Genomic DNA, 15,164 nt, shown 5'->3' with positions numbered 1-15,164 from the left:
TCTCACATGTAATAAGCCGAGCCTTCATGTATCTTCCTGAATATGTTGGCATTTTAATTTATACTTTGAGATCCCCCCCTTATTCTTTTGGATCCTTATACCTATGTTTTTTTCTTTAGGCTCCTTCTCAAACGAAAATAGACATTCAAAACATAGTGTTTATGGCCCCACTATCTGTCACACATGTGGAAATCAAATTCCCTTCTCATATTTACAATTTTCATATGTATAAATAGCAGTACTGTTGTCCATTTCTAGTAAGCTTTTATCTAGTAAATGTTTCTCAAAGTTCTGTTCTTTGCCTATCTTCATAATTTTTTGCCCAAACTGATACCAGCTATAGTAATACTTATTACTATTTTAACATCCCTCTTAGCCAATTAGTATCGCTGGTATCAGCGATTGTAAATTGTTCATCTATTGCTTAAAAGTGTCTTTTATCTCTGAAAGTACATGTTCCATATTTTGGATAACAATGGCCAAGAACACTACATGCTTATCAGTACCACCTGGGTGCCCTCTTCACCCATCACTGCCATTTATGGATATACAAACACATAGAAAATTTGTGAGGGACATACCGGAGGCATGGCAAAAGGACACCTGGTTTATTTCATATAAGAATGGATGAAGTTGATGGATACCCAAGTCTGACTTTTGAACATATATTGGGGATAGATAAAGATATTTTTTTTTCCTGCTGGTGGGAAAAAACAGCCATTTCAAAAAACAGAAGTTGATATATCATACATTCTATGTGCTAAAGTCTACATAGTATTTCTCTAACCGGTTCAATCTGCCTCATCATTAGTACCATTCATTCTCCGTTCTGTCTTTATGCCTATTTAATTTATAGTAATGTTAGGCATTTTCATTCCTTCCTGATTTCACAATTACTTTAGGGAGAAGAAGAAAGGATGCATTTGGAAATGCTAGTCAGCCATCATCTTGAAACTCCCCTTCCCCACACAAACACTAAATTTCCAAGCTTTGCTAATTAAGCAAACAACCAAAGAACTACACAACTGATAACAAGAAACAAGCTTGACACACCATATAAAAAAGTGATTTGACATCATTAACATCATTCAAGAAGTTTGCAGAGGGTTCCAATTCAAGATGGAATTATAAAATTCTTACTACTGTTATCTACTTTCCCTTCAGATACTACAACATAATATCCCAATAAAGTTACAGAAATAAAATACTAAATGCAAATGGTGACATTGGCCCAAGAAGTCACAACCTATAATATAGTTAGAGGGTCCTTAAGAGAGTAGTAAACTCTTTTCTCAAGAAGACTGAGACCCAGTAAAACAGAAATAAGTCATGAGATTAAAAAAAAAAATGTGTAGCTTAAACTAATCAAGGCCCTTTTGCCTCTTTGCACACAACAAAATGCTGTTAACCTTGGTGGGTAGGGAAAAATTATGGTTCTACTCTTAACAAGTCAAAGCAACTAGCAGAACACTGAAAGTTAGCATCCCAAACAAAATTCCTCACTTTCTACTATATTAGGGGCTCCCTGACTATTCATGGGAGACTGAAGTATGAGAATTAACAAGCCCATCAATATTCAGAGCTCAGAGTAAACTTCATTCTTAAATATCAGCAGGAAATCACTAAACTTGTAGAGATTATGCAAAGATAAAATTCCACACCCCATAAAAAAAAAGGGAGGTCGTAAGGGAAGACTACCTCAGAGAAATAAAAAATGCAGGAACTAGAACATACTTAAAAACAACAAACCAACCACACCCCTCTGTTTAATGAGTACAGAATTTGTTTCTAATGATAAAAAATTCTGGATAGTGGTAATACTGTTATTTTGCCATGCATAATATGCTCCCGTGTATAATGCACACCCATGTTTTGGCCCAAACTTTCAGAAAAAAAAATCTTGTTCTAATTTTTTAATACAATTGTTAATTTATTTATATTTAGAAATAAAACTGATTATTGTACCCCGGGTATTATTTGCATATGGATATCATTATTTCTTTCTAGAGTTATACTTTTGATGCATAAGTGTAAATAAAAGAATTAAAAACATTTATATAGATATGGAATTAGTACTACCCATGTATAATGCATATCCTTATTTTCCTCTCAAAAATTTGAGCAAAAAATACTCATTATACACAGGAAAATATGGGAGTTACAAAATATTGTGAGTGTAGTTAATACCAGTGAACTGTATACATAAAAATGATAAAATGGTATATTTTGTGTTCTAATTGTACTACAAAAATTATTACACGACTTAAGAACAAGATTACCTATTTATTTGTGTAACTGCATGGAGGAGTAGAAGCACACACACCTTTGGGCAAAGGTGTGAAAGCTAGAGGGTAGGGGTAAGAACTTTTAGGTTCTACTGTTAAACATTTACATGTGGCTTTAATATTAAACAATATAAACTAATTGAAAAATAAAACTAAAAAAAACAATGTAAATGGTTTCATATTTACGTATTTTTCTTAGGTAGTAACAATCTTACAATGGAAAAATAGTTTTATTAATCAGAGCATATACTACTGCAGTTCTGTGACAAGCTCTTTCTTTCACCTTTAGACTTCAGCCTATAGCATACATTATTTCCACCTCATCTCTTTCATGTGGCTAATTTCTTCCTCCAGAAAAACTTCTTTAACAAGTTCACTCATGGGGGGGGGGGGGTAGTAGCAGTGTTTAGGTAGTACACCAAGATAATTAAGAAAGCTCCTGTCCTTAGGTCTAGATGGAGAAAAGAGTGGACAGTAGGTAGTTTGGTGTAATCGGAAATTAAATTATTCCTCTCCTCCACAGTGGATACTGTGGCTACAGACCTAAGTAGAATAAAACTTCCATTCCCTGTTGGACCCTGAAGGTGGCTGTGGGAGTACAGTTGACCCTTAAACAACATGGGTTTGAATTTATATGCAATTTCTTTTCAATAATACACAGTTGACCCTCCATATCCTGGGTTTGCATCCACAAATTCAACCAACCATGGATCCAAAATGTATTTTCACTCTGTGGTGGGGAATCTGTGAATGTAGAGGGCTAACTAGCCTTATATAAGGGACTTGAACATCCCTGATTTTCGTATGCACTGGGGTCCAGGAACCAATACCCTCATTCCTATTCCAGCAACAAAAAGGGACAACTGTAGTTAAGTTTTTGGGGAGTCGAATGTTATATGTGGGTTTTCAGGAAGTGATGCCCCTAACCCCTACATTATTCAAGGGTCAACTGTATTATGACATGTTTTAAACCTAGACTAATAAATGACTCTTGCATTGCCATATGTATAGAAATAAAAAGACTAAAAAAAAAAAAAAAAAAAGCAAATATCCTTCCCAAATTGGAGATTAGAAAAGGAAAGAAAAATTACCAAAAAAGGGCATATCAATCACATTAATAGTTAATGTTATATACTTTTTAAGTACAATGTCTGAGCTAAGTTAGGTATAAATACAGACAACTTTATCTGCCCTCCTCAGTATCTTCCACAAAGTGAATCATTAATAAATTACCTGATGAACTAAAATGCCTTACCATGCTAGGGTGGCAGGTTACATATGAAATGAAACCTTAAAAAAAAAAAAGAACCCTGATTGGCATGGCTCAGTTGGTTGAGTGTCTTCCCATTGAGCGAAGGGTTGCCAGTTTGATTCCCAGTCAAGGCACATGGGTTGAGGGCCAGTCCCGGTTGGAGTTCAAGAGGCAACCCGTTAATGTCTCTCTTCCTCTCCTTCTCCCTCCCTTTCATTCTCTCTAAAAATAAATATAAAAGACACATTTCTAAAAAGATTTCATTTATTTTTAGAGGGAGGGACAAGATGGAGAAAGAGAAGAGAAATATCAACGTGTGAGAGATATATCCAGCATTTGCCTCTCACACATCCCAACCAGTGGCCTGCCCTGCAACCCAAGCATGTGCCCTGACTGGGAATCGAACCAGTGACCCCTGGTCTGCAAGCCAATGCTCAGCCCACTAAGCCACACCAGCCAGGGCTAAAAAACACATTTTTTTACTTTCACCAATAACTTTATTGATTTGGATATTTTGAGTATGTTGGCATCTTCCCACTATTAACTTCTAGTAAGTGGAGGCTGGGGTGCTGCTAAACATCTTCCCATTCATAAGATAGCCCACAGCTAAGAATTACTTGGCCAACTGTCAATAGTACCAAGAAACTTTACAAATTACTTTTGACACATTCAATCAGTCACAGCACCTTCTCCATATACTGCACAAATCATTTTTTGCATTAGAGTTGCATTTTTACCTTTTTTGAACTAATAAAGTATAATAGACCAAGAATGCTGTACATTTTCTTCCATCTTCAATATTAAAATGGCTGCACAAAATTTAACCAATTTTGATAATTTTTAAAAATGCACACTGATATGACAGCTGTCACAATACAATCTAACAAAATTGTTTCGAATTGCAGTTAAAGACAACTAAGCACTACTAGAGCCATCATACAGAAAAAAACTAAAACTTTTTGGACAACCCAATATATACTTTAAGAAGCTCTCTCATAGTATCTCTTGGGTCAAGTATAAACTCAAACCACAGATTATAGAAAAGCACAGATCCAAGTGTTAGGTAAGTTAAGAACTACGCTGTATACAAAGCTCTTATCAGATAATGTTCCAAAGAGCTAATATTTAAACAGGATTCTGATACCACTAAAATTTTGTGTATACACAAGAAAATTTCCAGATAGGACTCTCTATTCATGTAGAAATTATCTTTTTTTTTTTTTTGGCTACAAGAAAGACCTTTTATAGTATTCACAGTTTTTTATTTTTTTTTTTATTTTTTTTAAAGATTTTATTTATTTATCTTTAGAGGGGAAGGGAAGGAGAGAGAGAGAGAAACATCAATGTATGGTTGCCTTTCATGCATCCCCTGCTGGGAACTGGCCTGCAGGGAACTGGCCTGTAACCCCGGTATGTGCCCTGACTGGGAATTGAACCGCGATTGTCTGGTTCGCAGGCCCACGCTCAATTCACTGAGCTACAACAGCCAGGGCTAGTATTCACAGTTTTTTAAAAACCATACTAAAGATTTGTTACTGACAGCTATAAATTTATTTTCTAAGTGTGCTACTTAATTACTACATACTGTGGTACTATGACATACATAAAACTTACAATAACACACAGATCCTAACAAAAACAGTTTTATACTCCTTTTAAAAATATCAGGCTCTCTTGGGTTTAAAGAAATCACAAGAAAATTGTCAACAGAACCTTAATATAACACACTTCCCTTAGTTTTCCACTATAGCTGCAAATCATTTCCTTAAACAATCTGACTTCTAAATCTAGCTCTATCAGCCAAAGTGACTGGAGAAAATCATTTCATCTTCTTGGACTTTTACATCTTCATCTCTAAAATTAAAACGCAGTCAGGAAAAACAAAAAATATACTCAAAGTTCCCTTCCAACAAAAAGAAGAAAAGAATATAAAGATAAGGAAGAGGATATAAAAGAGAGAGGAAGACATGAAGAGAGGGAAGAAAGAAGGGAGAGAGAGAATAAAACCTAAACAAAATAACATTCAGGCTGTAAACTCATATTTTAAAAAAGTTAACACTAAGGTATGGGACACGAAAAGACTGTCATTTTAAGACAGTGATTAGCAGTTCCTGTAAAGTCTTTATCTCACAGAATATGTTTCATCCAACTAAACAAGTTCTGTGCACTACTTTTAAATAAATCCATGATACAGCTCTTATTTATACATATATACAGAGATCAAGGCGGATTCCTAGGGAAATACGTTATACATATTTTTATTCTTAAAAACAAGCAACAATGAGGGTGACTTAGAAGGGTAAGGAAGTCTTCCTATTAATATCCCTTTGGTCCACAAAACTCACATCAGAAAATACTTTATCCAAAAAGTTGAATCTCCTTCTACTTTATTACTTCCTCCCCATCCCTCAAGTCTGAGTTGAGGGATGTCTGACTGTCTACCAGCCTTCCCCAACTCCCTTGACTTTGCAAGCCATAATCCTTTATTTGATTCAAGTTATCAATCCTGTGCTAGAAGAAAGTTAGACTGCATTTCCGGTCTAAGGAAATAAATGATTTCCCTAAGCCAATCACAGAAATCCCACTTCCAGTACTTGATTTAGGCTTGGACGTGACCACAACTCTGGCCAGTGAGACATCTAATAATCTGAAAGGAACTATTTCTTCTGCAGCTGAATGCTTTCCAGCATGCATGTGATATCTGGGAATGGGACAATGGCAGCATTAGTCTGAAATACATGCTGAGAATGACAAAGAGATCTTTAGTGACATAACTAAATCAAACAACTGGAAATGCCCTACCTCTTAAGAAAAAATATTAATTTTTATTGATTAAAATTAGACTTTCTGCTACTTGCAACCAAAAACATCCTGACTTTATCAATCCTGACTTTATCAAAGCAAAAGTAACACAAAAAATACTATCACAAGACTTTTCAAAGACTATCTGCAACATAAAGGCAAAGATTTCTTGACCTTTACAGTGTCTGCCAGGGGTGTCCAACCTTTTGGCATCTCTGGGCCACCCTGGAAGAAGAGTTTTCTTGGACCACACATTACAACATGTACAATGAGACATGTAATCACAAAATAATTTCAGAATGTTTTAAGTAAATATATGATTTTGTGTTGGGCTGCATTCATAGCCACCCTGAGCCGTATGTGGTCTTGGGCCACAGGTTGGACACCCCTGCGACAGCGTATCCTCAGTATGCATTCCTTGAAACTGTGCTAGTCAATGTGAGTAACGCAAGAAGGAGATGGGGCTAAAAATGTTGGCTGGGGCAAAACTAAAAACCTGACCAAGCTAAAGAACTTAGACTTTATCTTATAACAGGCCAGGATTTCACAAAATGATGTCACAAAGAACACTGTTCTGGCATGTTAAAAGACATTAACATATACCAACAACAGTATCAAATACACTTGCAAAACCCTGGTAAAGCAGGTTTCTACAATGCAGGACTTCCTATGAACCTACAATATGAAATTTGTATTCTCAACTCCCAAACGTTAGCCAGGAAGATGCAACTTTAGGCAATAGTAAGTAACATAAATGAAACAAAGTTTTGTTTCATAAAAAGCAGTCTGTTAGCATATAGAAAATGGCAGATTTATAAGTATGACAGTGTAGGTACATGCACAGTGGTAACAGCAGAAACCTGAACAGTTTAGATTATCAAAACACCAACGAGAGATGATGGCCTAAATTAAGGCAATAGAGATGAAAGGAGAGAACAGAAAAGAGACACTTCTGAGACAGAAAATATAGGATTTAATGAAATGAGAAGAGACAGAGTTGAGTTATAACCACACAGTTTCTACCTCGGGGAAATGAAAAGCAAAAGTGATACAATTAACCTGAACACTGACCAGAGAAAAGGAAGACTAATATAGGTTGTAGAATTGAGGATAGAAACTAAATTTTTTGACTAGTAGGGTGTATCATTTACCATAGCATACCATACTGGTTAAAGGTTATACTTTATTAATTTCAACAACAAAACAGCCTGTGGTTTTTATTTTATTCTTTAATGTTACTATCTATACATAGTACACTGCCATGCTTCTCAATAACTAGAATGGAAAACCACTGGGGTTTTGTGCTTAGCTTTTTTACAGATTTATGAATCTTATCATAAATCAGCAGCCCTGTTTGGTGCCATAAACAACAAAAAAGTACCTTCTCCCAAAGTTATGGGCGGCCTACAGATCTTATATTCTAATCTCCCAATCTATTTTTATTACAGTTTCACTACCCTTTCCATCACCCCTACTATCAGCAGCAAAGACACTGTGTAAACTCAGTATTCTCTTTCATTATCATGTCTTAAGTGAAGAGAATATGTGACCTTCATCTCTAAGTATTCAACTAATAAGCAGTCCCACAGAACTGTTATAAACAAAGGTTAAAGTCTAAACATATAATTGGCACCAAATATGTTCAGCATTTAATGTTGGTCTCATCCATTTGCAAATAGGTTTTTCTTCTATATGTAATATATTTCAGACAGTAGGTGTGTATCAGCTTTTCCTGGCTATTCTAGGAACAATCATTTCCAATACTAACATTATAGGCCTTTTTCACTTGGAAGTCAACAAAGGAACCCCAAATTTTTAGGATATGAAGTTTGTAAAGTATAACTATAAATTATATTTTACTAAAAATCTAGATAATGTTTAATTTCCATGTAGTATCACACACAATAGCTTTTGTTTTTAATTTCAAGAATCTGATAGATAAGGACAATTAATTGGTCTTGAAACAGTTTGACCATCTATGACAGTTTAAATATGTCCACTTGTCTGTAAAGTGTCTACTTGGCTATAGGATCCACTTATTCATTCAAACACTAACCTAGATGTTACAGTAAAGGTATTTTGTAGAGGTGGTTAATATCAACTATCAGTTGACTTTAATTAGGAGACTATTCTCAATAACTGAGTTGGCCTTGCTAATCATTTGAAAGGCACTAAGAGAAATAATGAGCTTTCTGAGAAAGAAGAAATTCTCATCCCAAGATTACAGTATCAGGTTCTGCAAAAGTTTACAGTCTGATGACCAGCCCTGTGGATTTCAGACTTGCCAGTCCCAACAATCACGTAAGTTTATTCCTTGAAATGAAATAAATCTATAATGTGTGATGTGATTTCTAATAAAAAATATGTATTTGCAACAGAGTTCCTAAAAGTTTTGGAATTTCCTAAGTAATGAGAACAATCTAGAATGTGTCTTTTGCTAGGCTTATGATGTGACTTTTGGAAAGCTTCTAAGAATGGTTGCTGATTGCTAGGGGAACCACCCATGTAATTAAAATGTTGGAACTTTCAGTGTCACCACTCCCCAATTTCCTGGGAAAAAGAGAGGCTAGAGATTGAGTTCAATAACCACTGGCAAATCATTTGGTCAATTATGTCTATAAAATGAAGCCTCCATCAAATCCCAAAAGGACTGGGTTTGGAGAGTTTCCAGGTTGGTGAACGTGTAGAAATGCAGGGAGAGTGGCACACTAGAGAGGGCATGGAAACTCCACAGCCTTCCCCATACTCTGCCTATGCATCTCTTTCATCTATCTGGTTGCTCCTGAGTTACAGCATTTTAATAAACTGGTAACATGGTAAAAGTTTTCCTGAATTCTGTAAACTGCTCTGGCAAATTAATCAAACCCAAGGAGGGGATTATTGAAACCTCTAAACTATAGCCAGCCGCAAAAGCATATGTAACGATCTGGGCTTGCAATTGGTATCTGATGTGGGAGTAGGAGCAGTTTTGTGGGACTGAGCCCTTAACCTGTGGGATCTGACACTTGTCTCCAGGTAGACAGTGTCAGAACTGTGTTAAATAGTAGGACATCCAGGTGGTGGTAAAAAAATTACATGATGGTGTGGCTATCGCCTACTAATTTTTTCCTCTGGAGAACCCTGACTGATATACAATCCCTCACACCCACAAAACATGTAATTAAAGCATTTGGATACCCATGACACTATCACACCACCCAAGATGTTAACATTTCTTGGTTGAAACTGTCCACAGGTTGAGGAGAGGATGGAAGGAGAAAAAAAAAATACACCAAGGTCAAAATAAAAGAAATAAAAGTAGAAAACTCAGCTGAACAGAAGATAGACCTGAGTTTGTATATAGAGCAGCCCAGACACACTACAGAATAATGAAAACAGAATTATAAAAATAATAAAGATAGCCCTGGCTGGTGTAGCTCAGTGGATTGAGTGCGGGCCTGAGAACCAGAGGATCGCAATTCGATTCCCAGTCAGGGCTGGGAACTGAGGCCAGTTCCCAGCAGGGGATACATGAGAGACAACCATACATTGATGTTTCTCTCCCTCTCTCTTTCCCTTTCCCTCTAAAGATAAATTTTAAAAAACCTTTAGAAAACTAAAAAATAATAATAATAATAATAATAATAATAATAATAAAGATAAATTTCTTAAAACAATTTGCAGTATGAAAGCAAATACAGATTAAGAACCAGGAAACCAGTGGACCCCCCCCCCAAAACTGTGCTAACCAATGCAGTTTCAAACTTTTGTTAAACACTGACAGCTAATAATGATAATAACATATACTGATTCCTTAATACTTGCCGGTGCTATACATATATCAACACAGGTAAACCTTATAACACTCCTGTGAGGCAGATACTGTTATTATCCTCTGTTTAAGGAAGGAGACAGAGACACAAGTGAGTCACCATTAAAATGTAGCAAAGCCAAGACAAGATACAACCACAATCCATCTTGATCTAGAGTCTGTGCTCTTTTCATTATACAACATCACCTAAGAAATAAGGGAAATAGTATTATTTTTAAAAACAATTCTTAAAATGTTAGATTTCAAAATAAAATTTAGGGTAATCACTTGAACAGTAACAAATATATAATATACAGACCACTGGGGATAAAAAATGCATAAAAGATGCCCTAGCTGGTATAGCTCAGTACATTGAGCGTGGGCCTGCAAACTAAGGGATCACGGTTCGATTCCCAGTCAGGGCACATGCCTGAGTTGCAGGCCAGTTCCCAGCAGGGGACACACGAGAGGCGACCATACATTGATATTTCACTCCCTCTCTCCTTCCCCTCTAAAGATAAATAAATAAAATCTTTAAAAATAAATAAATATAATGACAAAAAAATTTTAAGAAATGCATAAAAGAAAATCAGGCTAAAGAAAGGAAAGGCAGAAATAAACACTTAGAAAGCATGAAGAAGAATGACTCCAAACGTATCAATTATCACTATGAATGTGCATAGAGATGCCTTTGAAGTTCTCTATTAAATAGAGACCTTGGAATAGACTCTGTTTTTTCCCTCTTTTAAATCTAGCTAAGAAACATATATAAATTAAAATGATGCAGAATGCAAAAATAAATGAGATAAATGCTAATAAAAGAATGACTATATGACAAATGGAATTTAAGTAAAAAACTGAGATTGCATATTTTATATTTATGAAAGGTACAATTATTCAAGTACAGTAAATCCTCAATGTAGTAAATAGGTTCTGTCACTTTAACTGAAACAACATATAAAACTAATTTTACTATAGGTTAATTGATACAAATAAGAGTCAATTTCTTATGGCAACTCATCAACATTATAACAAAACTACAACAAAGAAAATGACATTATTTGAGGATCTGCTATACAAGGAACACTCCCTGGAGCATCCAAGCTCAGATGAACACAGACAATGTACGGCTGGGCTCAGCTCCACAGAAAATCTACTACATAAAGCAACCCTGTGAAAACTAGGAGACTAGCAGATCTACCTAATATAAGAAACAAATTCAGAGAGGCAGCCAAAATAAAAAGATACAGAAATATGTCCTAAAGGAAACACATCAAAATTCCAGAAAAACAACTGAATGAAATGGAGGCAAGCAATCTACCAGATAAGAGTTCAAAACACTAGTTCTAAGAATGCTTAATGAACTTAGGGAAAGAATAGATGAACTCAGAACTTCAACAAAGAGATAGTAAACATAAAAAAGGACAATAAAATCATTTAAAAAAGAACAAGTTACAAATGAAGAATACACTAGAAGAAATCACCAAAGAGTAGATGAAGCAGAGGACTGAATTAGCAATTTAGAAGGTGCAGAAAACACACAATCAGAACGGCAAAAAAAAAAAAAAGAATGGAGAAATTGAGAATAGTTTAAGGAATCTCTGGGACAACTCCAACCATACCAATGTTCATATCATAGGAGTACCTCAAGGAGAAGAGAGAAAGAAGTTGAAAAGCTATTGAAAAAATGATGGACCACTGACTCCTAACCTGGTGAAGGAAACAGACACAAAAGTTTGGGTAGCACAAAGTCCCTAATGAGATGAACACAAAGGGACCCACACCAAGATACATGATAATTAAAATGCAAAAGGTTAAAGATAAAGAGAGAATCTTAAAAGCAACAAGAGAAAACCAGTTAGTTATCCACAAGGGAGCTCCCATAAGATTACTGGCTAATTTCTCAATAGAAACTTTGCAGGCCAGAAATGATTGGGATGAGATATTCAAAGCGATAAAGAGCAAGGAACTGCAACCAAGATTCCTCTACCCAACAAGATTACCATTTAGAATTCAAGGAGAGATAAAAAGCTTCCCAAACAAAAAAAGCTAACGAAGATTATCACCACCAAACCAGTATTATAAGAAATGATAGAGATTTCTTAAAGAGAAGAAAGGGGTAGGGGATTATAAATATGAATAAAATGGCAGTAGCTACCTACCTATCAATAATTATTTTAAACGTAAATGGATTAAATGCTCCAATCAAAAGACATAGGGTAGCAGAATGGATAATAAAAGAGCATTTCATCTCAAAGCAGCAGAATATATATCCTTTTCCAGGACACATGTAAAATTTTCCAGGCTAGTCCATGTTAGGCCACAAAACAAGTTTCAATAAGTTTAAGAAGACTAAAATTATATCAAGGATCTTATCCAACCACCATGGTATAAACAAAGAAATCAATGATAAGAAGCTGAAAAACATATAAACATAGATTAAATAACAAGCTACTAAACAATGAATGGGTTAACAATGAGATCAAGAAAGGAATCAAGACACCTTGAGCCAAAATATATAAAAAAACTCATACAACTTAATACCAGTATATAAAATTGTATATATCTCTGATTTAAAAATGGGCAGAAGACCTGAATAGACATTTCTCCAGAGAGGATATACAGATGCCTCTGAACAGACATATGAAAAGTCAATCAATGCCACTCATTGTCAGAGAAATGCATATTGAAACCAGAAAGAGATTATCACTTCACACCTGTCAGAATGGCTATCATCAATATATCAATAGAAAATACTGAATGAAGATGTGGAAAAAAGGGCATACTCTTACATGGTTAGTATTCCCTTTTGCAAATACTACTGCCATTGCAAACTGGTACTGCCACTATGGAAAAGTCTAGAGATGCCTCAAAAAATTAAAAATAAAACTGCCTTATCACCCAACAATTCCATTTCTGAGTATTTGACCAAAGAAATCCAAAACAGTAATTCTATAAGACATATGACCCCTATGTTCTATAGCATTATTTATATTAGCAAGGAATATGGAAATATCCTAATTGTCCATTGATAAACAAATGGTTAAAAACGTGGTACATGAACAGTAAAATGACAACAAACTCACAATCAACAAACTAACCTAAAAAAAAAAAACCTTAAGCAAACAATTGGGACAGGAACAGAATCAGAGAAATGGACATCACATGAAGGGTTTTCATCGTGGAGGGGAGAAACATGGGGGAAAAGGTACAGGGAAGAAGAAGCATAATGGGTAGGCATAAAATAGAAGAGAGGTCAAAATTGGTATAGAAAACTCAGAATTCAAAGAACTTATATGTACAACCCATGAACATGAACTAAGGGGAGTGGGGAGGCTGGGGAGTACAAGGCAGAGGGGGATTAAAGGGGAAAAAATTGGGAAAACTGTAATAGCATCATCAATAAAATATACTTTTAAAAAGTTGTGGTAAATATATATAAGGAAATATTACTTGGTCATAGAAAGAATGATACCATTTGTGAGAACATAGATGGATCTAGGGGATATTATGCTAAGTGAAATAAGTCAGACAGAGAAAGACAAACACCATATGATTTTACTTATATGAGGAATCTAAAGAACAAAATAAACAAAACAGAAACAGACTCAGAGATACAGAAAACAAAGTGATGGCTGTCAGTTGGGAGGGGGAGTTTGGAGGTCAGGTGAAAAAAATGAAGAGATTAAGAAGTACAATCTGCAAGTTATAAAACAGAAGGATGTAAAGTATAGCATACAGTCAATAATAGTGTAATTAATTACTATGTATGGTGTCAGGTGTGTACTAGACCTATCAGGGAGATCACTTCATAAGTTGTATAAATGTCTAACCAATATGCTGAATACCTGAAACTAATATTCAGTTGGCAAAAAAAAATCCTTATGGTTTTTTATAAATGGTTATCCATAAAGTAAAACACACATTTTGTCATTTTCACCAATAAGTTTATTAAGTTATTTTGAGTATGCCAGCTATCTCCCACATGGTATAAAGTTGACCGCTCTCAAATAATATCTCAATTTGATCACTGACAACTTCGACTGGTCTACCCAACTGTGGAGCATCATCCACCAAGAAATCTCCAGCAAGAAACTTTGCAAGCCACTTTTGATACATTCAGTCACAGCACCCTCTCCACACACTGCACAAATCTTTTTTTGTGTTTCAGTTGCATTTGCACCTTTCTTGAAATAATAAAGTTTAATATGCAAAAAAGTTGCACATTTTCTTCCATCTTTAATATTAAAATAGCTACACAAACATTCACCAGTTCTGATAATCACCAATTTTGATGCATGCTGATATGACAGCTGTCACAGTACACTCTAACAAACTGGTTTCCAATGAAGTTAAAGAAAACTAAACACTACTAGAGCAATCGCACACAAAAAAACTAAATGAAGTTTTTGGTCAACCCAATATAATATTGACTGTTGGCTGTAACTGAAAAATAAATATTTGAAAAAGTCAAACTAACAAAGAATATAAATATATATAAATATATGCTTAGTAAATTTCGTCTGCTTTTTTTAATGTGGCTACTAGAAAATTTAAATCATATATGTGGTACACATATTTTATTAGAATGCTGATTTAAGACATTTACATTTTAATCTAATTTGTGTAGATAAAACATTATGGTTTTAATTTGTATCTCTGATGATTAGTAACTTATGATAGAGTCTCTCACTACAATTTTATTTCCATCATGTTTTCCCTGGATTTTAACTAAATTTCTAAATTGTAATCAATTTCACAGATTTGGAAATCCCAAAATTATATATTCACTGATACGCAACAAAACCCCATGAGGATATCCGATTTTAAAAATATTATTCCACCAGCCCTGGCTGGGTAGCTCAGTTTGTTAAAGCATCACCCTGATACACTAAGATCACAGGTTCGATCCCCAGTCAGGGCACGTACAAGAAGCAAAATTGAATGCACAAATAAGTGAACAACAAATCGACATTTCTCTCTCACTCTCTCCCCCCTCCCACAGTTCCTCTCTGTCTCTGTAAAATCAATAAAG

The 15,164-nt window shown here is 35.1% G+C and overlaps 1 protein-coding gene across 17 annotated transcripts in view; it reads right to left on the bottom strand.

Moving 5' to 3' along the window:
- WNK1 (WNK lysine deficient protein kinase 1) overlaps positions 1 to 15,164 on the bottom strand; it is a 156,188-nt gene that overhangs the window by 110,326 nt on the left and 30,698 nt on the right. The gene's annotated exons all lie outside the window — the stretch shown is intronic.

Source organism: Artibeus jamaicensis, unplaced genomic scaffold, assembly GCF_021234435.1.
Source record: "Artibeus jamaicensis isolate MK-2021 breed Jamaican fruit bat unplaced genomic scaffold, CSHL_Jam_final contig_1028, whole genome shotgun sequence".
Taxonomy (NCBI): Eukaryota; Metazoa; Chordata; class Mammalia; order Chiroptera; family Phyllostomidae; genus Artibeus; species Artibeus jamaicensis.
This window is presented reverse-complemented; position numbering and strand designations above follow the sequence as displayed.